General features: G+C 38.7%; 1 protein-coding gene across 8 annotated transcripts in view; it reads left to right on the top strand.

Moving 5' to 3' along the window:
• FAM160A1 (family with sequence similarity 160 member A1) overlaps positions 1 to 27,281 on the top strand; it is a 197,720-nt gene that overhangs the window by 13,349 nt on the left and 157,090 nt on the right. For 2 of the 8 annotated variants that reach the window (XM_036233553.1, XM_036233554.1), the window contains exon 1: positions 22,869 to 27,092. The exons of the other annotated variants lie outside the window; for them this stretch is intronic. The gene's annotated coding sequence lies outside the window, so the exon portion shown is untranslated. Of the gene's footprint in view, positions 1 to 22,868; positions 27,093 to 27,281 lie in introns of those variants that run through there. 8 annotated transcript variants of the gene reach the window in all.

The raw sequence follows: 27,281 nt of genomic DNA on the forward strand, positions 1-27,281 counted from the left end.
CTGGATAGGTCTACATTTAGGTCCTGACATCAAGTTAAACCAATAGGGTTATCAGAGTAGCTCTCCATCTTAATCACCTAGCGGAGTACCTTGTATTGAATAGAATCCCATACATGTTTGTTGTTGATAATGTGTCTCTTATCGCATGGTCAATTATCATTTTTTAAATCTTGCTTTTGCTCCCAGTTTTTCCTCCCCCAATACATTTCAGCGTGTTTGATTTCATAAAGCAGGAGTCCCCAACGCTCAAGGACATGGACCAGTACCAGTCCATGGCCTGTTAGGAACTGGGCCGCACAGCAGGAGATGAGTGGCAGGCAAGTGAATGAAACTTCACCTGTATTTGCAGCCGCTCCCCAGCGCTAGCATCACCACTTCAGCTCCACCTCAGATTATCAGGCATTAGATTCTCATAGGAGCACTGGTACCTGGTGCCAAAAAGGTTGGGGACTGCTCTAAAGGATAGCTTTGCTTATATCACTGATCATGGACCTCGTTGCCTACTGGGTATTGACCAAATTCAAGATGTGGTGGTTAATTTTACATGACAACTTGACTGGGGCACGAGGTACCCTGATATTCGGATATGTCCGCGAGGGTGTGTCTGGGTAAGATTAACTTTTGAATCTGTAGACCGAGTAAAGCAGATTGCCTTTCCCACTGTGAGTGGGCCCCCGTTCGATCTGTTAAAGATCTGAATTGAACAAAAAGGCTGAGTAGGGGGGAATTTGATCTCTTTGCCTGTCTTTGAACTCAGACATTGATCTTCTCTGCCTTTGGACTCAAACTTGGGCTTGAACTGTATTCTATAGGCTCTCGTACTTCTCTGCTTGCCAACTGCAGATCTTGGGACTCATAATAAATCAATCTCTTTCTCTCCTTTATGTACATCCATTTTATGTACATCCTATTGGTTCTCTTTCTTTGGAGAACCCTGAGTAATACTTGAGGCATCTGTGATTTGGTGCCTTGTGAAGATCCGCTGCTCTGGCTGCCATTGTGATTTCTTCCTTATTCCTGAGCCACACCCTACCTATTGCTTTTTTCTCCTTCTCTCCTGGCACTATTCCTCTTTCCAGTTGTTTCAGTGATGTGCATTCTTCAACGCCCAGTTCAGAACCTGTTTCCTCCATTAAGCTTTTCTTGGCCATCTTTTCCTGTGGCTGTTTTCTGGCATCGGAAACTCTGTACTGAAATTTTAGAAGCTTAGTCATTTGCTGCCTTCTAGTGTTATCTTTCATACATTTGTCTTTCTTCCCAGCTCGATTATAGACTTCTGTAGGACCTGGACCAAGCTCTATACTTCCAAATCGTCCTCTGTTCTTGGTGTTGCCTTTCATTTGGTAGGTGGCCAATGAATGTTTACTGTTTTATAAACATATATATTAAATATATAAATACACACACACACACACACACACACACACACACACTCACACACTCACACTCATATCAACCTAGGAAAGAAAAGGTAAATGTGGGCCTTGCATGTCCACACTCTCCCATCTCGAGCCCATGGAAGAAATGTCTAATTTTTTTCCCATGGGATCTGGAGCTCTTTATCAATGCAGTGCTCCAGAGAGACTGCTGGTTGTTTGGGGTGTTTACTAGGCATGAAGCCTACATAGTATTCCTGACCTAGAGCCAACTTTTCCTTAAAAATAAAATAAAAAAAAAAAGCCCTTTCCTGAGGTACTGGTTTGTAACTATTTTTACTGCCCTCTGCTTTGCTCTTACCTCTTGTAATGCCTATTGCTCTGCCTCTGGCTGAGTCTTCACCTCTTACTCTCTAAGTATGCTACGTAGCACACTTGTGTCGATAATTTTGAGAAGGGCGAAAGAAGAAATATGGAAAAGGAGCTGTATGTTCTTAGGCAATTTGGATTTGTCAGATTTTATGCAGTTTTCATTCAAGCACAGTGTGATTTTCCTCATTTTTCTCGAAATTGAATGTAGTTTTTGAGGAACATCATTGGAAATCCGACCTCCTTCTGCTCTTGGCTGATCTTTAAGCGAAAAGTATTGCAGACCCTCCACTTGCACTTTCCATCCTTTTTATCTTGCTTTCCTTCACTTATTTTCAAACAAATTATAATTTACTCATTGCGCATCTTGTTTGTTGACTATCTCCCTGAATGAGAGTATAAAGCTCCATGAAGGGCTGGGATCTTTGGCTATATTAGGATTGGGCATCTTTGGCTATATATCCCAACCGCTAGATCAGTGCCTTACATTTAATTAGTATTTGTTGAACTGAGTGGGAGTTTGCTGACTTGGAGCCCCATGCCCTACACATCCCCTTCGTTGCCTCGGCTTTCTGTTAAATCTTCTAAAAGATTTCTCTTTCTTTTTACCTTCTTGTTACTTACCGAAGATCCCTTCTATCCAGACATAGTTCGTTCTTACCGTACAGCTGCCTATTTCCAAGTCTGTGCCTTTGTAATAGCCACATCAGTACCAAAGAATTGACAGTCCCTTCATTGTTTGCAGTTCACAAAACATGTTCACACGTATTATCTCATTTAAGGTATTCTCGAGTCCGTGACCACAGTGTATTTTTTAGGACCCATCTTTCACCAAAGTATGCAGGTTAGCGAAATCTTATCTCATCATGTGCCAGGCATACGCTGCCCTTGGCTGTGTTATCACCAAATTATATCTGAGCGGCATGTCTCTGACATCTACTGGTCTCCTGGGGACCATCATTGTAATCCCCAGAAGAGTGCTTTTATGCTATAAAGGCCTCAAGTAAAGTGATAAAAGTGAGAAAGCAAAAAATAGAAACAGATAACCACCAACATGTATTTATGGGACGCTTCAATGGAAGACATGTAGTTAGCTAGATGCTGAAAATCTGTTGTTGCCTCAAAGTTAATTTGCTAGCAGCTCCATGTGGACCTGTCTTGACACAAGAAGGGAATTGAGAAGATTGGCTGAAGGATGCATTTCATGTAGAGATAAGACTTGGCGGCTTTCTGGTGTGTACCCATACATTGCCATTACTGTCCTTCTGGCCTCTCTCCTTGCTAAGCTATAAAGACAGGACTATTTTCTTCCTAAAGCCCTTCAGTTCTTGCCTCCAAGTCATGGGAGTGCTCAATAACTATTAGTGTCTAGTGATGACACAGGCATATTCCTCTGAGCAATCGAAGGGCTGTAGGCGTGTCGCGTTGACAGGTGCTCACAAATCTCTTTTTGCTGTTTTGAAATATCGCTGCCAGGGGAGTTGTATACCACTTGTTCTGACAGAGTGGTCTTAAATATTCATTCCTTTTACCTATTACTTTAAGAGAAATGCCAGCATTTAGTCTTCAGCATGCCAGTAGCAATTTCGGAGAAATTGTATTATAACTTTTTTCAAGGAACTTATTTTCATATAGCTCCTTTATTTATGCATTAACATATTAGTATTATTTTTAATGATGAAGGAACATGTACTTTGCCATTAGTGGAAAGACAGAGGTTAAATGGAGGTCTTTGATCAAGTGTACTCTCTGGTAAATTAATAAGTATTATTGTGGGAGGCAACGTGGGCGGACTGGAAAGAGGGTGCAGTTTGTATGCAAATCTGGTTCAAATCTCTGTTCTACCATTTAGTAAATGTGTGACTTTGGGCAAGTTGCTTTTTTTGATGAACCTTAGTTTCCTCATCTTTAAGTGGGGATAATATTGCCCAGCCCAGGGAGTTTCCATGAGGCTTAAATAACAGATGTGAAGTGCTTAACATGGAAGTAATAATACATGGTAATTGTTATTTAAGTGCTGTGGCTCTATAAGCACTATTCTAGGGACTGCTGGGCGGAGCAGGGTGGGATGGGGACTTTCAAAGGGTGTATAAAATGTCTGCAGGCCGTAACAGACAGCAACAGATATATATTTGACACATACAAAATCATGACCGTATGTGATTAGGTGTTATTTGGACAGAGAAGAAGTACAAGGAACCAGAAAGGTAGAGGTTGCTGTGGATGTAGTCTTTAAGAATCATGGTGGGGATTGTACTGGGATTCCTTCGGTTGTAAATTATAGAAATTAAACTGTATAGAGGGGTATTTATTGGGAGAAGTGAGGCAAAACTGAAAACTGTATCACCAAGGCTCCGTCTCTAGTCTTTGCTTCTTTGTGTCGATTTTCTCCAGGGCTGGGTGCTGCCAGCAAGCCGAAGTCACTCAGAAAGAGGGCCTGACCTTCTTCCCTTAATCTAAATCTGAAAATCCCAGGAATGGTTCTGTTTGGTCTCGCTTGGGTAACGTCCTTGTCCTTGTGGCTAGGGACACAAAGTATCTAGTAACGGGCAGCCCCATCTAGAAGTACATAGCTGGGGTGGGGAAGAAGTTTCTTAAAAGAAGGATTGTACCCTTCTCAGAAAAAGAGAGGGGTGCTGGACAGCAAGAGCAAGAAGCGCGTTTACTTTTGCAGGGGAAAGGACAATTTTGCTGGTTGCAGGGAGGCAAGCATGTGTGGAACACGCAGTCAAAGGCACAGAATCTAGAATGAGAAGATGGTTTGTATTAGTGAGACAGAACGAGGTAGATTCAAGGTGAATAGCTTGCCGTGGTTGGTTGAGGAATTTGGACCGATCTGATAGGACCTATCCTAAGAAGTCACGTCGGATCCTGGCTTTTATTCTTCAAAAATAGGTTCTGTATTGTAGGCCAAGTATTTAAATTGGTAATTTGAGGCCTGAGTTGAGTGCAGTTGAGAAGTTATATTCACTGAATATAGACAAGGTAGCTTTTGTAGTCAAGAGACAGATGTCTATCCTGGCACTCCCTTTAAAAATTAGATGTTATTAAGCACTTATGTTAGAGTTTTGTTTTGTTTTTTTACAGGAAAGGCATTTCAGAGTAACCAAATAGATAGTTTGGAGAAAATCTTGTTTTTAGAAGAATTCCAGCAAATACATGCAGAAAGAATAACACAGAAAAAAAAGAGAAAGGTGTAGATATTCCATGCTTCTTAATTTGATGCAATAGGAAATATTGAGAACTATTCATGAATTTTCTTGCAAAAAAACTGAATGTGACTCTGATCAAGCTTTTAGTTCTAACTACCATTTCATAATAAGCACAGGAGGAGGAGGACCATGTTAAACAGTACCATGGAGATGGAATTAGCCAAATCTAGAATGTAGGAATTTCTGTAGGGCAAATTACTCAGTTCAGTAAATAAGTGGCAAGAAAAAGAGGGAAGAGGAGCTATTATTAAGAGACTTAAGATACCTATCAGCCAAGTTCGGATCTTGATTTGGGTAAATCAACTGTAATATTGTAAATATAAAATTACAGGACGATTTAGGAAATTTAAATTCTGACTGTACATTAGATAACTTAAAGGACATTTTTTTTTTCTTTTTAAATATATGGTAGTGGTATTATTTTTAAAAGACTCTATTTCTTAAGATGCATTCTGGAATTTGTATTAATTTTCGTGGCTCCTTTAACACGTTGCCACAGACTGGGTGGATTATATTGCAGTTCCGGAGGCCTGAAATCTAAAGATACAAATAGATATAAACCTAAAATCAAGGTGTCAGCGGGGCCTGCACGGGGAGATCCTAGGGGAGGATTCGTGTCTCTTCCAGCCTCTGGTAGTTGCCCTCCGCCTGCGGCTGCATCTCCTAGCTCAGTCTCACATCACCTCCTCTTCACGCGGCTGTGTCTAATCTCCCTCTGCCTCTCTCTTCTAAAAATACACGTGGTTGCGTTTAGGGCAAACTTGGATAATGTAAGGTAAATTCCTCCTTAGGACCCTAAATTTTAGTCACATCTTTTGCCATATAAGTTAATGTTCACAGCTTCTGGGGATTAGGAAGTGATGTAGCTTTGCCTCTCTCCCCCCCTTTTTTTTTTTTTTGCTTACCTCAGATATCATGTCTGAGGTCTACTTTAAAACAATCCAGCAGAATCCCTCTACTGGGTATTGACCTCAAAGACTTGAAAACCCATATCCAAAAAAAATAATTTGCACATTGATGTTCATAGCAGCATTATTCACAGTGGTCAGGCCATGGAAGCAACCAAAGTGTTTTATGATAGATGTTTGGATAAAAAAGCTGTGGTACATATATACAATGGAATATTACTCAGCCATAAGAAATGAAATACTGCCATTTGCGACAACATGGATGGACCTCGAGATAATCATGCTAAGCAAAATAAGCCAGACAGAAAAAGTTGAAAATCACATGATATCACATGTATGTGAGATAAAAACCTAAAAGCAACAAATGAACAATACCAACAGACTCATAGACATGGACTATAGGCTAGTGGTTACCAGAGGGGAGGGGGTAGGTAGATGGGGTCAAGGGGGTCAAATATGTGGTGACAGAAAGAAATCTAACTATGGGAGATGAACATACAGTGTAAATATATATATATGCCTTACTGTTAAAGTATGCAGCTGAAACTTATTGGATTTTGTTAACAAATGTCACCATAAAAAAATAAAATAAAAATAAATAAAAAAAAAAGCAGAAATAGGGAGTGAAAATGAGAAATTATGACTGGTTGAATTATGATTGTTAATTTTTGAGCTGAGTCATGGTGGTACATTGTATGTATTCTACTATGCAAAATTTGATAAAATAAAAACAAAGAAAGATAAACTCTCACACCAAGATAATGCTTGGAATCTAGAAAATACCATATTAATCCTTGATAAATACAAACCTCAATTTTTTTCTATTCATGAAAATTAGTATTCTAATATTTTGGTTAATCCTTTAGGCTTTCACTGTCTTTTTAGACATATTTCCTTGTGCTTCTCAAGAAAAGTAAAAGGTAAATGAAAATCTCTTCACTTGTAATTGAGAAATTGTAAGATGTAAGATGACGTGAGCTTTAGATAACTCTTCTTCTGACTCAAATATTGGCGAGTGTATGAAGTGGCATGGTTGTCTTGGAGACTCATGGGCAAAGTATATTATGACATTTTGGGCAAACAGATGAAATCACGAGTCAACATTTTTATTAGAGGGCCCATCTTTCAATTGTTTTCATGTGATAAAAAGTACATGTGAGCTGCAGCTTGGCACATAGAATGCATGCCTTGGCATAGCTCAGCAGTAATTAATATTTTTCTGCAAGTTATTCTTTTAGGTACTACTACAGTATTATGAAGCTAGAGATTTTAATTCCTAAATCTAATCTCTTTAGCTTTTCCTAAAAAAAAAAAAAAAAAAAAAAAAAAAGAAATTTTTCATGATTTCTCCTCCTGTGCTGGAAAGATTTCAAGATATACATTTAGAAATAACCACACACTGAAACTTATTGGATTTTGTTAACCAATGTCACCATAAAAAAAAATAAATAAATTTTTAAAAATAAAATAACCACACAAGGTGCAGTACAGCATTTCTCAGAGCTATTGTGGTATATATTTATGCTATTTCTTAAAATACCACTATATACCCAAGTTATGCTTAAGTGTATGTGTTATAAATGATAATGAAGGTCAGTACTCTGTTATAGTCAAATTACTTCATATATCTTTTAGTACCTTAATGATTTTTTAAGGAAGGAAAACAGATTCGTATGTAGAATCTCTGATCAAATAATGCCCGAGTTGTGACTTAAATTGCCAAAAGCAGCACGTTTAAAAATACATTTTAGCCTTTAGAAGGCAGCTTATTGACATACTGTGGCTTTATATTCTTTCCCCAGTGTTTGGTTTTTTGTTTTTTGTATGTGGATTTTTTTTTTTTTTTTTTTGTATCGAATTTGTTTCTTTCCAAGTTAAAAGCCACGTTTTGTAGGGGTGGTATAAACTCTGGTTGCAAAATCTCAAAATTAGGTTGTCTTTTTTTAGCTCATGAAATTACAATTTAGCTGGTACATTCGTTGTTGATATCCTAGTCTACTAAAATCCAGCTCCCTCTTCTGTTTGTTCTGAACTGTGGCACAAATTGCCCTGTATATGTCAGACAGAAAAACATGTGGCCAATTTAGTACAAAATTAGACTTCTGTGGCATATGTGTTCATATAGTATATGAGGCTGACTACATTTTGAACCTCTTATTACGTTGCTATGACATTGTAACCTAGGCTGTAATGGGAAGGCTGTGGGTTTTTTTTGGAGAGCATGGTCTAGAGATGGCATATTGCACCATGTAGATATAAAAATGACTTTCCCATGTGGGTGACATCATTGGTGAAAGAATAGATTTAAATCTTTCCAAGTCTCTTGGCCATTCTAGTTGCTTACTAAATGGGTTATTATAAAGTTTGATGATGATAATTAAACTTCACAGTCATTCCATTATTTTAGAGTTGTAAAATCACTCGATTTATGTGCCCTGTAGTAAAGTAGTAGTGATGTATGGAAATAAGATAGTGGTTTACATTTCACTTGATATAGTGTCATGGTAATCTGTTATGCATTTTTTAGTGTTAGCTTTTATGCAAGGAAGAAATATTTACTTAGTAATATACTTTTAGATGTAGGGTTTTTTTTATTACCCAGATGTAGCACAATTTTTTAGGAACATTTTATGTAAAATGAAATACTTCTTAAATTTTGTTGTTTTTCTTTTTTTGCTACTTTTTCTTTATCTAAAAGAAGATAAAATATGTAGAAAACTGATTGAAATAAAACACCAATATTTGCATGATGTTTTTCTGTTTGCAAGTAATTAACAAATAAGGAACTCTTAGGCAAAACCAAAGCATCGTCTTGGACTCAATAATATAGACTGCCATTCCGCCCTTTACTAATTTTACATCTTGATATCTCTCAAGTCCATTCATTTAACTTCACCCTCTCTTCTAGATTATTACAGTAGCTTAAATGGTCAATGCAAATGGCCTGTATATGTCAGATAGAAAAACATTTAGTACAATACCAGTTTGGCTACTATTTACTCGATACCTTTGTGATCTAGCCACCAGCACTTAACCTCTTTTGTGCCAGGTACTGCCCTTTTACCTTCTGATTTTGGAAGACAGTTGTTGTGTGCACTCTTCCTTTTTCCAATAGCTTACATCGGCCCTGGTTTTAAGCAGGAGTAAATGAATTTAAAATAACACATATGTGTCTGTGCCTTTTAATCTATGGGAACACTTTTGAATTTACTGAACTGATAACTGCAGCTATTGAAGATTATGTTCAGGCTGGACATTTGTCACGGCTCCATTCAGGTCACCATGAACACTCTCTTTTGCTCGTTCACCTGTGGGAGAATGCACTCAACTCAGATGCTTTCAAAATCGTAGACAAGCTCTGTAAGCTAACATTTTGGTGGCAAGCCTTAGTTACATGGCCAGTAACAAAAATTCTGTTGATTTTTTTATTTTCACGTGTTCTTGTTTGCACCTGACCAACAGAGATTTGGCTTTCATTTGCTTTTTGTTTAGTTTACTACTTGCCATACTGCTTCTGTGCTGACAGTATTTACCTAAGCAAATAAATTTTCTGTGCCCAGCAAAAATACCAAGGTTTGTGAGAGAACGATCTTGAATTTGGTTCTCGTTAATTCGTGTATGCTTTTTGTTAAATAAGGCTCTTAGACTTTTCCGTGTTTGTGCAGAAGATTCCCTGTGTTCTCTACCTGTCTGTGTGAATCTGTCTATGACCGAGTCATAATTTCGTTCCTGAATCAGTGACATTCATCTGCATGAGCCCTGGCCAACCACTCCCAGCTTCAGAAGGATTTGAATACTGTCGAATATAATTTGAGATGCGCTTGCTTTAGAATTAAGCCCTTTATTATTATATTTTATAAGTCATCCAGTCTTAAGCTAGAGTCATGTTATTATGTAATGTATTTAATGGATATAGTTCTTGTGCTCATCACTTATCTGATTGTTGTGCTATTTCCTGTGTGGGGTGTTAAGAAAGAGAGAATTACTCTTCTGTGTGAGGCAATGCCATCTTATTTTGCTGTGGTTTCAGGAAGTCTTAGGAGTGATGACAGTAATGTTCCCAAGTCACCTGTGCTCCCTGGGTGAGTGTGGAAATGCTGTAAGGTAATGAAAAGTTAATGGGGGAATTAATACCTTGTAAACATAATCCCTTACTATTTTAAACAATGACCTTCTCAAGTTTAGGCAACACTTTAAAATATTCTAGCATGAGTTGAACAATTTAAAACTGGTAAAGAGGGGTTAATAAAAGATTTAGAACTATTTATTTAGCTGTGAAGGAAATGGGCTGCTTTACATGACAGGTTTCCTAATCTTTTAAGAAGAAGCTGAAGCGAAGAAAGGCTAAATATGTGCTCAGAGTCATCCAGGTAATGAGTGACAAGCTGGGATCTGAACCCAGACCTCTGATAGCACAGCTGGCCATCATAGCCGCTCTGCAGTGTTGCCTTTTTCCTGGCATAACGATATGGACTTGTCTTATCGACAAGATGAGACAAATTGAGATTTAGAAGATAGATTAATTAATAAATTACTTGAGCTTTTCTTGAACCAGCAATTCAATTTAATAGAAATTTATCAAGGGCTCAGCATGTATGAAGCACTATGCTATATGCTGAAGAGGACATCAAGATCATCAACTGTCAAAGCTTGTAAAATATACATAAAAATAACTTTTACAGGGCGGAATTCATTCACTCGGGAGGCATTTATTTTGCACCTGTGGTGTGCTAGGACTGGTTTAGACACTGAGAATCATTCATCTACTTATTGATTCATCCTTAACTTTTGATCTCCTACTGTGTTCTAGGCACTGTTCTAGATACTGGGAATATAGTTGAGAACAAGCAGGCAAGGTCTGTGTCCTTGTTGAGGGGAAGTCTAGTGGTAAGAGTCAGACAATAAATAAGCATGGAAAGACTTGCTCTGCAGAGAATTAAAACAGGAAGGTGTGCAGAGAGTGACTAGGCCGCCCCATTAGATTACAAAGATAAGACTTGATCCTTGCCCGGGAGGAGACAGACACGTAAATCCTTAACTGCAGTATGATTCAGTGTGTGCAATGATTGATGTATGAACAAAATGCTTGGGCAAAGTGGACTGTGAAGGGCCTTGCATATCATCGTGCAAGAAGTGAGGGATAATTTTAAGCAGTGTACTGACAGGACCAGATGTGTGTTTAAGATGGTGATTGTGGAACAGTTTGAAGTATGGACTAGATAGGGGAGCGACCGATGATAGGATGTGATAATTATTCTGTGGAATTACAGCCCTAGACAAGCACAGGGGGGAGGAAAGAGGAAGATGTCTTCTTTCTCTCTGAGAGAATTAAGGAGGGCTTCCTGAGTGAGGTGACATTTAAACTTGGTCTTTAACTATGCAGAGGTGAAGGAGAGAGCATCTCCTGGTTATATTACCATGAACAAAAGAACGAAGATTCAGTTTATGTTGGGAGTGGCTAGACTTATGGACTGGCTGGAGTGTCAGCTACGTGGGAGGGAAAGCCATGGTGGGGTGTAGGCCTGATTCACCTGGTTGCTTCAGGTCAGCAGAGGGAAGCTGCCGAAGGTGATTTTAGTAAACTGACATAATCGCAGCCTTAGAGATATTATTCTTTCAGTAGTGTGTAAGATAAATTGGAGTGGGGAGAGAGAATTCGAGAGGCCATGGTAATGGCCCTGACATGTTGGGGAGCAGATTTAGGAAGAAGTTTGTGCAGTTGGATTGGAGATCATGGTACAGCTGTGCAGGCAGAAATAGTAAGGCAGACCAGCAGTGGCAAGTTGGGGAGAGGAAAGAGAGAAATCGATTCCAAGAATGTAAGCTTATGACTAAGATGAGATTTCTGTGACCAACGAGGAGTGGCAGAAGGAACAATGTGTGTGAGAGGGCAGATCACTTAGATTCCTTTGGGATTTGTGGAGTTAATGTGATGGTGGGGACCTCGAGGTAAAAGTGGCAGATAAGTAAGTGAAAATAAGATTTTTTAGCTCTGAGTTTGAATATTTAGATTGTGGTGATAATTAAGCAGCTCCCATTGTAGGATAGATGACATTGGCTAGGGACTGACTTGTTCAAAAGCAGAGAGGAAGAGGTGAGGATAGAAACTTAGAAACATCATAATTTTGGTGAATTTCATGTGTGTTCTTGTACTTCAGTGCTAATTATCTCTTAACCAGACTATAATGTTGGACTTTGAGGCCTTCACACCGAGCCCAATTCATGATGTTGCTTGAGAAATTGTACACCTGGGTCATATTATCTTGCTCGACTCCACTGTAGAATTCAATTTTAATCTGTGACAACATAAACAGCTTGGTGATCTCACTTGTCGATGGGAAAATTTCACATCACATCTTTCAGTGTCTCTCCTACAAGAGCTCTTTCATAGTAAGTGATGATGATAAACAGCTTTGCCTCCCTGGAGGAGTGCAAATGTTTATTCCTCATGGAAAATCATATAACTAATCACTTTTACTTTTTCACCTTGGCTGCTAGGAAGCCCAGTGTCAAATTCTCTGCTCAACTGTAGTGACTCTGTAGGACTCAAACAAGTCTCCATATCTGAGTTCTATTTCAATATCTCTTACCCCAGCCACAGTCTTCATTTTCTTCTCTAATTTATACTTTCCTTGGTCATGATTTTTAGTTTTATTCTTTAATACACACATTTCTCATAAGCTACCTCAAATTCTTTGTAGAGTGAGATGAAGGCTAAATCAATAATGCCACTATGCTATTTATTATATGAACTAGATATACTTAGAATGTTTATAGATCAGTATGTAAACACAAGGACGTCAGTGCATAAATACAAGGACATATTTTAAATTAGTATGTTCTTTGTTCTCTGTGGACTTTGTCTTCATCAGTAATTTTTAGGCAAATGGTACATATAATCACAGACTGTAAAACTGAATGAAAAATGATGCAACAGTAAGAGCCAAGTTCATGAGTAAATATCCACATTGACCCTGTTTGCTCTGCCTCTTGATCCATTATCCTTTCCCAGGTATATGAATCTTTGCCATAAAAATTTGAATTCTTTTTGTCAGTCAATCATAAATTTTAATAGTTGGTCTGTTTAGAAACTTGGAGTGGATGTTACTAATGGCCTGGGACTGATCGCGGAAATTTGAGCTAATGTGATCTAGTAATGCTTTTATTTCCAATCGGTGTACGCACACCCTGCCCCACAAGACTGTGTAGTGTTCGTGGTTGTTCACTGTTGAGCATTGAATAAGTCACCACTTAGGTTAAAAGAATTGGCCTCTTACTGCCAATCATTCCTAGATTCTGTTCTCTAAAGAAAGATCTTTTCTTTTTCCTTCTATAGAAGGAAACTTTTGCTTTCAGTGACCAGATGAGGAACCGGACTCCTTTATAATAAAAATCTTTTAAATCAAAATAGCCATATAATCAAAGAGATATCCGTAATTATTGGTTTTATCTATGTAGCCTCCAGTAGAAATTTTTCCCCAATTTTAAACTTGGCATAGTGTCATTCTTTCCTTAAACCACCCTGTCAGTTCTTATAAACTGGGAAGACTACAGACCTGTGCTGATATAAATTTAAGTGGTACAAAAAACCATGTAGAGTGAGATGAGATTCAAGTGAGAAATTTTTAGGAAATTTGTTGTAAAAATAGTAGTTATTAGATGTGAGTCACTTTTGTTTCAAACTGATGACCTACTTTCTATTTATATAAAGTGTCAAATGTTGACATCAGAATGTCTGTGATTCAATTCGTATAAGGATAAATGAATTTAGTTAAATGACAGTGGCATTACCTTATTTAGACCCCATCTCATTCACCAAAAAGAAATGAAGTTACTCTAAATGTGGTAGTAACGATTCAGTATCTCTGTGAATGCCACAAGTATGGAGTTTTCAGTTATGGTAGGTAAAACTGAGGACTACTCTTCTGCCCTGCGTTCGTGTTAAAGTTTTCGGTTTTCATTAGAGCTTCTTAGCCCTACTCAAACGTATCTTTATTGTAAAAAAAAAAAAAAAAAAAAAAAAAAAAAAATCCTTAGGATTTTTATTACATTTGACAGAATCTTCTATCAGGAACCACAGGTTGAATTGCTTTCTAATCTCAGTATCAAAAACAGTTCTTTCTCTGAGCAACTGGCTTATTTTTACCCTGTGGACAACCGACTCTAATAATAGATCGTGTTCCCCTCTTGTTGGCCACAGCAAAGCTTTGAGTCCCCGCCCCTCCTTTATCTCCTTCCTTCTTCTTAACTGTTTCCAGCACCTCTCTTTGGGCTCCCATTCACCTTGTGGCTACAGTGATTGGTATACTTATCCTATTAAAGCCGTTTAAAGATAAAGATTCTACTACGTTAAAATATATTCATTTTGTTGCTATCACAATGCCTTGTACACATCTGGCACTCAAATAATGGCTGAATCGAGTATTACTAGGCCATTCAAAAATAGCCTTATGTTGGGCTCTCCATGACAATATGAATAAGAAGAAGGAAATATGTAGTATGCCAGTCAAGGTTTCGAAATACATCGAGGGTCGAGAGTGTATGTTGGGAAATGTGACACATGAAACAAGATGCTCCCAAGCATGAGAAAAGAATGTTGACTGTAGGAGCCAAGGTGTGCTGTTTTCCTCTTTGTGTCATACCTAAATATACTGCTGTATCGCACAGTTGGGTACCTGGCATCTCCTAACTTTGCTCCAATAAGAAAGAGCAGTTCTCTCCTATCATAAAAAAAAGATAAGGAGTTAGAGGGACAACATAATCAGTGAAGGTTTAGATGTTGCTTTGAGATCTCTGCATACAAATTGTGTAGACGTATGTACTATATAATACAGATTACGTTATTTCTAATACGATTGTGAGTTGTTGCCAATGATTCATGTATTCGGCCATTATCCTAATGGTTAAATTCCAGTACACAAAGAATGTGGACAGACCCGTGAGTGAATTGTAATAGTACTGACACATCAAAAGTCTTTAATAGGAGAAAGTCCATTGAAATGCAAATGAACATGGTTAACTAAAGGCAAAAGAATATCAACTTTAGACACATAGTACACTTTACTTTATAATTAAATGTACAAAATCTATATTCGATGTGTCAAGAAAGGAAAGCTTTGTTTTTAAAAAATTTGTTGTATTTTATTATCACGTATTATCATATGCAATTTGTAAGCATCATGGTTCTGATAACACTTTAAGTATCAGATGTGTAGAAAAATACTAACCAAAGAAAACTTTTGTCGTTGTTGTATTTCTCTTTCCCTTTCCCTCCTCTGAAAACCAGATCTCAAGATTGATTCAGTTAAAAGCAAAACAAAACAAAAAGACTGCCTTACCAGAATTTCATTTTTTAAAAACTTTGCTTGGGATCTAGAAAGTGTCTTTGAAGTAGTACATAGTTGAAAACACACCTTTAAAGACCCTTTACTGAATTAATGAAATACCAATTAATCAGTGTAATACAAATTATACTTGTTTCAAATTTTCTTCTAAAGCATGTTTTCTTCAAATGAAGTTTACATCCACATTTTTGACATACAAATATGTTCTAATTCTGCTAGGCCCAAACGAAAAATGTAGACCTTAGTTTCATTATTAATGGTTAAGATTATGCTCTATTAAGCTATGCATAAATAATTAGGAGGGTTGGTATGGCTTTGAAAGCACTGACTCTGGAGTCTGATTGCCTCATGGGTCCTCAGGATTAAATGAGTTTGTTGATCATGGAAAAGGATTTAGAAGAGTATCAGGCACGAAGTAACTGCTATGTGTTTGCTGCTCTTATTATTGCTATTATATGGCTAAGCCATTTATTTATGTAATGAAATCATTTTTATCGCCTCCAATTGTTTGGTTTGAAGCTTTTTGAAAACAATTTAAAGGGCTTCTGCCGTTAAAAGTTACAAAAAAGCTAGAGAGATCTGGAACTCACCTTCTGCCCCTAGGCCTCTTTTACTCTAAAATGACATGGCTTAAATTCTGTGGGCCTCCTTTCCTCATTGTAAGATGACAGTTTCATGATAATGGGTCTCTGGTGCCTCTTCAAGCTATAATTCCATGATTCTTTGATTGTCTCCTTATCAAGAAGGTTAAGGTTGTTTGTGTCAAATTCTTTGATCTGGAATGGTAGAGTTTTAGAAGTGGAAGGGGTATTAGCTAAATAGTCTACTCTTTGGGGGGGACTCCTCCCCTCTTTTAGCTTCAGTTAGTGTTGTGTGTTGTTTGTTGGTTTTTATGGTCGGTTAAGTACCAATTATTGTTTTTCCTTTTATCTTTTTCCAAAAGCACTTTTTACCTACTGTGTAACGTATTTATTATGTTTAATTTTTTTGTTTGTCTCCCTGCTTGAACATAAGCTTCAGAAGAGCAAGGATCTTTATTTTTATTTTTTTGTTGTTCAAGTGCCTGGCGCATAGTAGGGGCTCAGAAATATTTATGGACAAATGAATGAATCTTCAATTGCCTAATAGACACTTCTATTGATCATTTCCGAGTCTCTTCTAAAACAACTCTCTTTTAAGATTTTCTTTTTTCCGCCAATGAAACCACCCTTATGTTACTAAGAGCAGAATCCCAGAGGAGTTGACGGCCATACCTGAGACAGAGCAAATTAGATGATTTTCAAGGGGATTTACACTTTCATTGCCACCAAGGCTCTAGGTGCAGAACAGTGACAGTGCATTTATGTACAAGGAAGGTGGGGCCTGAATCCTCTCAAGTGGAACTTTCTGGGCCAGAACAGTTCAGGCAGTTACTTAGTTACCAAAACTTACTATTAAAATCAGCTTCTGTGGGGTTCATACTGCTGATATGCTTTCTTTGTCATGCGAGTTCCATCAGAGAGTCCTGTTGCTTCTGAACAAAGTCCCAGTGCTGCAGCTTGGCATCCAGTGAAACCCCACGGAACTTTCCAGTTCTTTCCAGTCAAACCAGTACCCCTTCTCAGTTCTCTACTCACCTGAGGCCTCTTCCTTAGTGTCTCCCAAAGCATTTTCATTCCCGGTTTAAAGTCCCTCAGTTCACACTGTGCTGTTATTTATCACATGGTAATGTTTTCCTCCTCTTTCACCCATCCAAATCCGTCTTTCTTAATCAACCAGGGAAGCTTTTAGCCCTTGCTTACATAAAACTATGTGTATCATGGTTTGAGGCTCCTAATTGTTGCATTATTCTTAAATATTCCATTTGCATATTTATCGCTTTTCCTACTTCATGATTACCTTTTTGAGGGACTAATGGAATAATGGAGTCGGAGGTTAGGGAATGAATCATAAATCATAGCGAAAGCAAAACCTGCTAAACTGGAACAAAATTGGCATAATGTAAGTGCATTTGCTAGCCTGTGAGGAAGTTTTCAAGAGCTTCAGAAAATCCTAAGATCGAGTCCTTTACTTTTTTTGGCATTAAAATGTCCTCTTAAAAAATTAAATGGTGATGATAACAAATAGCAATGACTTCAAATAAATTTTCTTTATTTGGAAAAATGGGAAATTGGCAATTGAGTTGGCTGTGTGTGTGTGTGTGTGTGTGTGTAATTTTTCTGCTTTGCGGGAACAAAGTCTAAGAATGACACATCTTGCTGGCTGCTAATCATGGGAGTGTACACACTCCATCCCTGCACCCTTCACCTGGTGACCCTTCTCTCCCGTCCTCAGGTGCACAGTACTCATTTTTCAGCGTTCTAGACATCGGCTTAAGAGTCTCATGCTGCGGTTTGACTCTAGTCGTCTAGCCTGGGAATGCATGTAAGTTACCTTCCAAATAAGTCAGAAAAACTTCCTTCCATTTCTTGAGCTCCAAAGAAGTTTTTTTCTTGTTCACTGGAGATTAATCTAGATAATGCCATTCCACGCCCTTTCTAAGCAAATCAGCTTTATTCATCTCATCAAAAGAGAAATTTTTATGGCTTTCTGATTTTTCAGGCTGATTGAAAAACTCAGGATACAAAAGACAACTTGTTCATTTTCTTTCCAAATCTCGAACCGTTTGTTCTCTTGTTCCATATCGTAAGGCAGGTTAACATTTTCCTCCTTTTTCTGTTTCACAGCTTCAGGTTTCACTGAACATACTGTATTGTTTACTCTGGGATTTTGACATTTTAATTATGAGGAGTATTTGATCACTTATACTCTATTATCAATGTTCAACAGTACCACATGGTTCACCTTTGTGCGAACGCTGACAGAATGACAGGCAATGGGAGCCAGTTCTGGGCTCTGCTGAGCTGACTGAGGAAGGGCAGGGCAGGGTGTTCCTGTGATACAGCAGCCTTAACGTGGAGTCTCTTGGTTACTGTACGGTTCCAGACGATGGAAACCGGCTGTCTTAGAGTTTCATGGTTGCAAAAAAACAGAAGCCCATTTAAGTTAAAATAGAAAAAAAACTTTAAAATGCAAGGTTTAACAGCCAATCTTAGAGATACCAGCAGACTCATGAGAGACTGGAATGGGCTAAGAAGTCAAGAATCATGGGCACGTTTTCCCCTCTCTTGTTCTGCCTTTTTCTCTGTTCCTTTCTCATTCGCACGTGCGTGCGCATATTGTGTGTGTGTGTGAAATACCTGCTAGCATTGACATGACCTTTCAGTTTTAGGTCCATGGTTCTAGTTTGTATTTTTATCAAGTCACAGTCTCAAAAACACAGGTCGGTTGGTTCACCTCAGCTCTGGATCCATCCCCCAGGGGTTCAGTGACCTGTTGGGGTCGGGCCACGGGAGGATTTAACATGGTGCAGAGTGGGCAGCTTTTACTTGGATATTGTACCTCCAGCGTTGGTTCTTTGTTTCTAATTCTTCCCTGTTTTCTATCCTTTCGTCTTTTTATTATATATTTTGAGACATTTCCTCACTGTTACCTTACAGTACTTTCACTAAACTTTTATTTTGGTAATCCTACTTTCAAAAATATTTTCAAAGTGCTTTACTGTTCTGTGATCATTTCATTTTCATTGTCTCATTCTTGTTTAATGGTTGTAGTTTCTTCTTGAATCTTGTTGAATCGTATTACAGTTATTTATTTATTAAAATGCTTTTCTGTTTTCTGAATTAACTATTTCTTAGTGTCAGTCCCCTCTCCCCCTGCAGTGCTACTGATTTTCCTTGTAGGCTTGGCTGCCTATTTATAATTAAGAATAAAGGACTGAGAGAGTTTCCTCTGCTATTATAAACAAGATCTATATGTGGGGTACCCCCCCTCCCTGCTGCCCCCACCCAGCTGCACCTCTCCCCTGAGTAGGAATTCTGAGTAGAATCCTCTGTGTGTGTATGGTGTTGGGGGATAAGAGGGTGGCACTAGGTTGTCTGGTGGCCACGTTTACTTCACCCCCCAAAAAGCCCTAATGAGGAGGATGTACTCCAAGAAACAGAATTCACTTTGGAAGCCTTCACAAGCCATCTCCCGCTCCCTGATGCCACATTTGGTTCTGTTCCTTTAGAGATGAACCCCAGATGTTTTGTCTGTCACTGCCCTTGGCCAAGCTGCCTGAAGGCTCTGTAAGGAGGGCGGGGGAGGTGGGGTGGGAATGCTGTCATCACTTCATTCTCTGTTTCCTGCCCCGTACCATCCTCTCCATTCCGTGATACCTGCTGACTCTGAGCCCAGAGCCTCCCCAGGGCCCTGCTGAGCAGACGGCCTCCCCGGCGGCCCCTGGGTAGCAGCTTTCTCCTCACTGTCTCATCTGTCAGCACATCCCCATTTCCTGCTCTGTTTTCCAGAGATTTGTTGAAATCTCTTGTCCATTTAGAGTTCTCTTCCAGCAAACTTTTTGATCTTGTGGAATTCTTCCGTTTTATTTTTTGATGCTTTCACTTCACTAGGATTTCAAGAGGGACCACCAGGCCGCCAACCATCTTGAAATAGAGACGTCATTAGGTCGTTCTTATAAAAAGTAGCATTTGGTTGTTGGCTTTTATTTTACTTTTTAACACATTTCCTGTTTAGAAAAAAAAATGCAACTCACTGTCAGCATTAACATCACACACAGGAATGCTGCGTTTTCTAGGATTTGACATTTTCAGCGATTGAGAATTACTGTATTTTGTAAAATGCTATGAATAGAATGATGTCATTTGTTTCCAAAGACTATTGATATGCTAGAGTGATGTGAAAATCATAATGAAAGAGAGATATTTTGTGTCAAACGTTGGGGGTGAGTTCAGGACTGTAATCCGCAAGTTATCTCAGGGCAAATGGGAAATGGTTTAAATGAGAGAGATGTCATACGTACACACGTACATATAAAGGAATCTATATCAGTGTATGTATGAAGAAAAGTAATAAAATAAACACTGGTACCTACTACATAGTTTGAGAGATGGAATATTGTATTGTTAGCACTTTGAAATCCCTGTATGTCCTTCCTCGATTGGGTCTCCTTCATCCCCTCTACCCCCTGTGGTAACCATTATCCTTCATTTTTTAGTCATTCCTTGCTTTTTTAAAAATGGATTTACCATGTGTATATTTATCTCTACACAGTGTATTGTTTACTTTTAGTTGCTTTTGCTCTTTGTATAAATAGAACGATGCAACATGTGCTCTTCTACACCTTGCCGTTTCACTCAAGGTTATGTTTTTGAGATTCATCCGTGTGTTTTCTCGAAGCTGTGTTTGATTGCTGTATTGCATTGTGTTGTAAGAATATGCCGCATGTTTTCTACAGCCGGTGGACATATTCGTTTGCGTAACTTTTTGCAATCATGGGAAAGATCGGTATAAACATAGTTCCTGCTAGAGTTTCTCGAACGTAGAAACCTGGGAGTGGAATGGCCAGGTCATAGAGCATATGCATGGTAGGTTTTGCTAGGCACTGACACCTGTTTGCCAGAGTGCTTGTATCAAGACAGTCTACACTGCTGTGTGAAATTGCCCGTGGCTTGACAACACTTGGTGTAATCAGATATTTTTTTTTATTTTTGTCTATTTGGTGGGTATGAAATCATATCTTATTGTGTGTTCTTAAAATTGAGATGTGATTTGCATTTAGTATAATTTACCTTATTGTGAGTTTAATTTTCATTTTCCTGATTATTAATGGGATTAAATATTTATTTTCATATGGCTATTAACCTTTCATGCTTTCTCTTCTGTGAAAGTTGGCCATGTTTTCCCGGTTAGTATTCTCTTACCGACTTGTGGGTGTTCCTTATATATCCTGAATATGTGTGTGTGTGTGTGTGTGTGTGTGTGTGTGTGTAACATATACATACCTATGCAATGGAAATTTTTTTTGTGTGTGGGCAGGATTGTTTTCTGCAAATACGACTATGGCCTTCTTTCTTTTTCTCTTTTTGGTTGTAGTTCAATCCTTGACAAAACTGGGAAGGTTTTGGCACTTTAAAAATGTTGGAGTGTTTTTTTCTACCTTCCCTCCTAATCTCCTATTGCGAAATAATTTTGGTTGAAAAGTATCTTGACATTCAGTAACTCAGAACGTTTTCTTTGGAGTGCGAACCGTTAAAGTTGGAGTACCGTGCATGTGGCGCTTGATGCTGGCAGATCCGTTTCCGCCGTGTCTCTCCACAGGCTGGCCAGCACTTGGGCTGAGAGAGGCGTTGGCCTGTGACTGCTGATCCAGAGCTCTGACGGGACAGCTCCGTCGTTTTCTTGACTCTAATTATCACATCTCTCAAATTCAATGGAAACGTATGTTGGCTTTATAGAATAATAGCTTTGGTTACGACCCAGTCTTTTCTCTGTACCCTGAAGTTAACTTTAAGGGACATTTTCTTTTCGGTGGTGATGTTTCAATAAATAAAAACTTTATGAAATAGTTAAAATGCTTAATTTTACGTTATGCATATTTTACAACGTAATAATTAAAAAAAAAAAAAACCCAAGGCTGGAAAAGTAACTTTTGGAAAACTTAGGAATCTAACGAAAGTGCAGCGATAACACTCCAAAGTGCTGTGTGTGTTTCTGAGAGCAGACGCTGGCTTCAAAAAGTTAATTACTGATGTATGTGCTAATACCTAGCAATACCTCTTTTGCATAAGCTGCTTATTTTTTTTTTTTTTGCCATGAATATTCTTTTAAGAGGTTTACCTTTTTTTAAAACAAGTTTTTGTAGATTCTGGAATGAATTTCAAGGATTTTATTTTCATTTCTCTTCTGTTCCTAATGCTCGCTATCACTTTCCCCTGTGCCGCAGCCTCACGGGCCTTCGTGCATTTCCTCTAATCAGCATCCTTCTCTTCCTCAGAGCCTTCCCACAGGCTGTTCTTTTTCTTTTGCCTGCTCCCATTTATTTTGTTGTTTTTTTAAAAAAATTGTAATAAAATATGCATGTTACAGGCTGAATCGTATCCCCTCAAATTTATATATAGAAGCCCTTTCCTCTACTCTAGTACCACAGAATGTGACTGTGTTTGGAGACAGGGTCTTTAAAAAGGTAATTTAGTCAAAATGAGGTCATTAGGGTGGTTCCTAATCCGACATGACTGGTGTCCTTATGCGAAGTGGAGATTAGGACACAGATTAGGACACACAGAAGTAAGACCATGTAAAGACGGAGAAGGTGAACATGCACAAGCCATGGAGAGAGGCTTCAGAAGAAACCAGCTCTGCTCACGTCTTGATCTCTCACCCTTTAGCCTCCAGAATTGCGAGAAAATTAATTTCTGTTGTTTCAACCACCCCATCTGTGGTACTTTGTAATGGTAGCCCTAGCAAACCAATGTAATACATGACATAAATTTTACCATTTCAGCCATTTTTAAGTGTACAGCTCAGTGGCATTAAGCACATTCACATTGTTGTGCAGCCATCACCACCATCCATCTCCAGGACTTTAGTCTTCTTGCAAAACTAAGACTTCATTCTTTCTAGCCCTTGGCAAACCACCATTATGCTGTTTCTACAAATTTGACTACTCTAAGTACCTCATATACGTGAAATCATACAGGATTTGTTCTTTTGTGACTGGTTTATTTCACTGTGCATAATGTCTCATGGTTCATCCATGTTGTACCATGTGTCCAAACTTCCTTTTTTATGACTGAATAATATTCCATTGTATGTATATGTCACATTTTGTTTATCAGTTCATCCATTGATGGACAATTGAGTTGATTCCACCTTTTGGGTGTTGTGAATAATATTGCTGTGAATGTATGTGTACACATATCTCTTCAACAGCCTGCTTTCAGTTCTTTCGAGTATGTATCTAGAAGTGGATTTCTTGGATCATACAGTTATTCTATTATTTACTAAATTTTTTGAGGAAGCACTATACTGTTTTCCATAGTGGCCGCACCACTTTACATTCCTGTCAGGAGTGCACAAGGGTTCCAGTTTCTCTACATCCTCGTCAACATTTGTTATTTTGTTTTTGTTTTGTTTTGTTTTTGCTAGTATACATGGTATTACTAAGTATCAGTGATAATGCAGTGCTCTTTTGATTTCGTTGGAGGAAGGTGATGGTCAAATATGGCTCTTAATTATCACTGGGTAAATTTAAAGAGAGTTATCAAGGGTTGTGAACTGGCATCTTTATGCCTCTTGATTCAGGTATCACCTTGGAGGCTCACCAGGAAGCATTGGAGTTATTGGTGTGAGAGACTGGTGGCCACTTTTTTTCTATATGGGCCAGGAACTTTCTTCCTATAGGTAACTTTGGGTCTGCTGGTGTGATACAGGACCAGATAGGCCAAAATTTAGGTATTTCTCACTACAAAGACTCAGTGAAATAGCTCTTTTGCAGAACTAAAGAGGCTGGTAAATTTGTTACTTTTTCCTCCAGGGCAAGTTCTCATTTTCCTAAGTGTTCATAGCTATTTGTATGAAGCACTCATGTGCCTAACAGTCAGAGTCCAGTGAAGAAAACAGAGCAAGTTAGGCACATTAGGCTTCAGAAATCTCAAGCGGAGGTTGTAGAAAAACACAAGAATCCTGAGAAATGCACAAGTGATTCTGAAGGGCATTTTGAAATCATGAAAGAGGTTTATGTTTAACCGTAAATATTGCATTACAACTGCTTGAAAGATTATAGAGTTGAGTTGAGTGAGGAATATTTGTAATTATATCCCTTAACTTTAGTTTGTTTTTGGAAATGGAACATTTTATGGTTTTTTTTTTTGTTGTTAGTTTGGTCCCCCCTCCCGCCCCCCGCTTTGTCCACTTCTCTTCACTTCAACAGCAATTCTTAGTGGCAAAACAAAAATTATTCTTCACCGTGGTTCAGGACAGATGGCCACCCAATTTCATTGGGAGGTCATATCCCAGCCCTCCCCCCGCCCCCCACCTGCGTTCGTCCATTCTGAACTCCGGTTTGTATTGCTGATCGTTTGACTGGAAAGCCGCTCAGTTAAACAACCAGAGGTTCACGGCGCTGACAGCATCACAGCACCTCGTAGCGTTAATTTTATACACGCAGCTCATATTTTTCTTTGTGCAGTTTGCACCCCCACTGGTTGGAGAATTCACAGTAAGTATAATTAAAGCTGTTGAGGCCAACGCATATAAGGATGTTTCCTCTATTATTAGCCAGTCTTCAACATCACTGTAATAATAGTGCTTTGTCTAAGAGCCCTGAAAACGCTGCCAGTGCTCCGCAGGCTTTGTAAACTGAGCTCATCACTGCTGTCATGGAAGGCAGGCAGATCATCCCCTAGCAGGCAGGGATCAGCTATTCCTGCCTCATACCGTTTGCCGATTTAATCTCTTCGGTATGATAAAACTGAATCAGGAGTCCACAACGAACATCACACGCCTTTCCGTGGGAACGACGCAAGGAACAGGTGTCAGTTCCATTGCTTTCTTGAGGTGTGGCGCTTCCTCCTCCCCTGACCTGTTCTCTTTGGAAGTTCGTAGCTGACTAAAGGGGAAGCCACTTCTTTTCCAGTGCTTTGAGCGTTTTCTGAAAGCCTTTGCCTCGGTAGTCCTGATCTCGGTCAGTGGGGCCACATCTCAGTCTTTGTGATTACACTAAGTGCCGCACCAGCTCTAAAGGCACAGAGGCAGAAGGCTGGGTTTACTTTACTGTTAATTAGTTGATTGATGAGTCGTTTCATTTATGTTTAACAAATAGATATCAGAAGCCTGCTGTGTGTTGAGAGAGCTTTGCTAAGTTCTGTAGAGGTCTGTAAAACAAATGTAAAATGCAGTTTCTGTTGAAAGTAGTCCGCGGTGTAAGATAGAAGCAAGGAGCGCCTGAGAGGATGCCTCGCTGGCAGCGGAGAGGGCCGCGTGGTGTGGTACAGAGCTTAAGTGCCGTGGAGCTCTAGGGAGGAGAGGTCATCAAACCTCTCAGAAGAGGAAATAAAAGCAAAGAAATGAGTACTGCCCTGTAGAGAGCGACTTTCTGCACAGCAGCTCCTGGCTCCTTAAGGGACTTGACCCTTTAGAAAATACCCCCTTGATTCTCCAGTTGTAGTTACGTACAGCACTGTGAAAATATATAAATAAATATTTTTCATCTGATAATGAAAGTAATAATTTTTTTTTTTTTTTGTGGGGCAAGACTACTTGGAAACACACACACACAGAGAAAAATAAATTACTTATATTCCAACTAGAAATAATCACTAGTAACATTGTGGAATATGCCCTTACTCCTCTTTGTAAATGACTTTAATTATACTTTGTATTCTCAGATCCAAGGGTATACAGATTCTATGAAGGATAAATATGAGTTGGAGTCATATAAAATCACTGTGCTGGTTATTGTGATGATACTTTTGACCTTGTCTGCCTTTTATTTTGCAGGTAGTTTGAAAATTCTTTGTAAACCCTGAAATAAGCCCATTTGTTTTTAAGAGTATTTGAAAATAAATGACCTTATTTTAAGGTGAATGTTTTCAGGTAGACTTTTGGGAATGATAAAAGGAGATGGAGATTTTATAAAAAGAAATAAAATAAAAGAGAATTGCAGTTGTTTGATTCTATGACAGCAATAAATCCCAGTAATAGGTAAATATCTTTGCAGTCTTACAGTGTTTAATATTTTGTACTTTTTATAGTGTTTTTTTCCCAGAAATGATACATGTTATTAAGAAGGTATGTGTGTATTTCTTAATTGTTATATATTTTAATCATTAATGGAAAGTCTATGTGGGTTAAGTAAGAAAAGAAAAATATTAAATGTTAGGAAATTAAATTTTTTTGTACATGCAAAGCTATAGGTGAATTTAAGACCTTGACCTCTGACAGGTGCATTTGGAATGAGAAATTGCCTGGGCAGTGGCCTTCTGCACTTAGGGAAGAGCCTGGCTTTAGGAGTGTGTTTTCTGATCTTCCGCTATTATATTTGCTCTGTTCATTTTGTGCCAGACCGGGAAAGCTAACAGAGGGGCATCTGTGTTTTGGAAGACCCTCATGAATTCTCTGTTTTGGAAGTTGTTACTGATCGTAAAACTACAAAGTAGAATGTGCGCTTTCTGACTGACTGAGAAGTCTTAACCTTTTTGAAAATTGGTGGCTCCTTGTTACAATTTTAAAAAATGCATTGTTTTTTAGTATGATATCTAGCCGCCCTAGTTCTATAATGTCTTCATTAAAAAACAAAACAAAACAAACAAACAAAACCAACTCTAGTGGTCCTGAGACTTTTTGTTTACAGGGCAAGGGGTGTCACAAACTCAGGGGTCCGACAGTTTAATGAGGATATAAATTTCTAAGGAGGAGTGATGAGGGCTATGAGAAATTGGAGAATGTTTACCTCTCCAAAGGCAATGAAAAAAAACCAAACAAAAACAAATACATTGTGGCAGCCCATCACAGTCCAAACGTGGCCTGATGCCAAACCAATTTACATCTGTTTATGCCAGTTATTCCTGTGGTAATTAACAGTAGTAGAGTACTAGTATAATGATAAAAAAAAGCTAAATTTTTGAGAGCTTACCCTGTGCCAGGCACATGCATTATCTCATTCTGTCTTCACAATTAAGGTAAATACTCTTATTATCCCATCTTAGAGATAAAACTGGGCTTTAGAGAGGTTATTAGCCCGTGGCACAGAGACGGTGAGTAGCGGAGTCAAAGCCAGGTTTGTCGAACTCCAAATCTTGAGCTCTGTGATGTTTTGATTTTAGGCCGCAGAACTTTGAATTGCATTGGGTAGGAAGAAAATAGTCATTGGTTAAGCTCCTCAGTGTTGGCACTGGCAGGCTCTGTGGCCTTGGAGGAAGCCGCCAGGCCTGGGAGAAAGGGCAGTGCTCTTGGTCTTAGAGGAAGAAGAAACAGCAGGATCAGGTCTGCTGTGGTGCGGACAGACTCAACCGTCTTTACCAGGTAACTGGATAGGTGATTAAAGAAAGAAATCGTTCCCGTGAGGTGCAGAAGATGTGCCCGGGTTGGGAGGAGGGTGGGGTGAGTACAGCATATAGAAGTGGGAAATCAGACTAAATAAAAATTTCGTAGGAGCTTGTAATGTAGGTGTTGGCAGATGTGAGTAAGGTCTACCCGGATATTATTAAGCGT

This window comes from Rousettus aegyptiacus, unplaced genomic scaffold, assembly GCF_014176215.1.
Source record: "Rousettus aegyptiacus isolate mRouAeg1 unplaced genomic scaffold, mRouAeg1.p scaffold_m13_p_16, whole genome shotgun sequence".
NCBI lineage: Eukaryota > Metazoa > Chordata > Mammalia > Chiroptera > Pteropodidae > Rousettus > Rousettus aegyptiacus.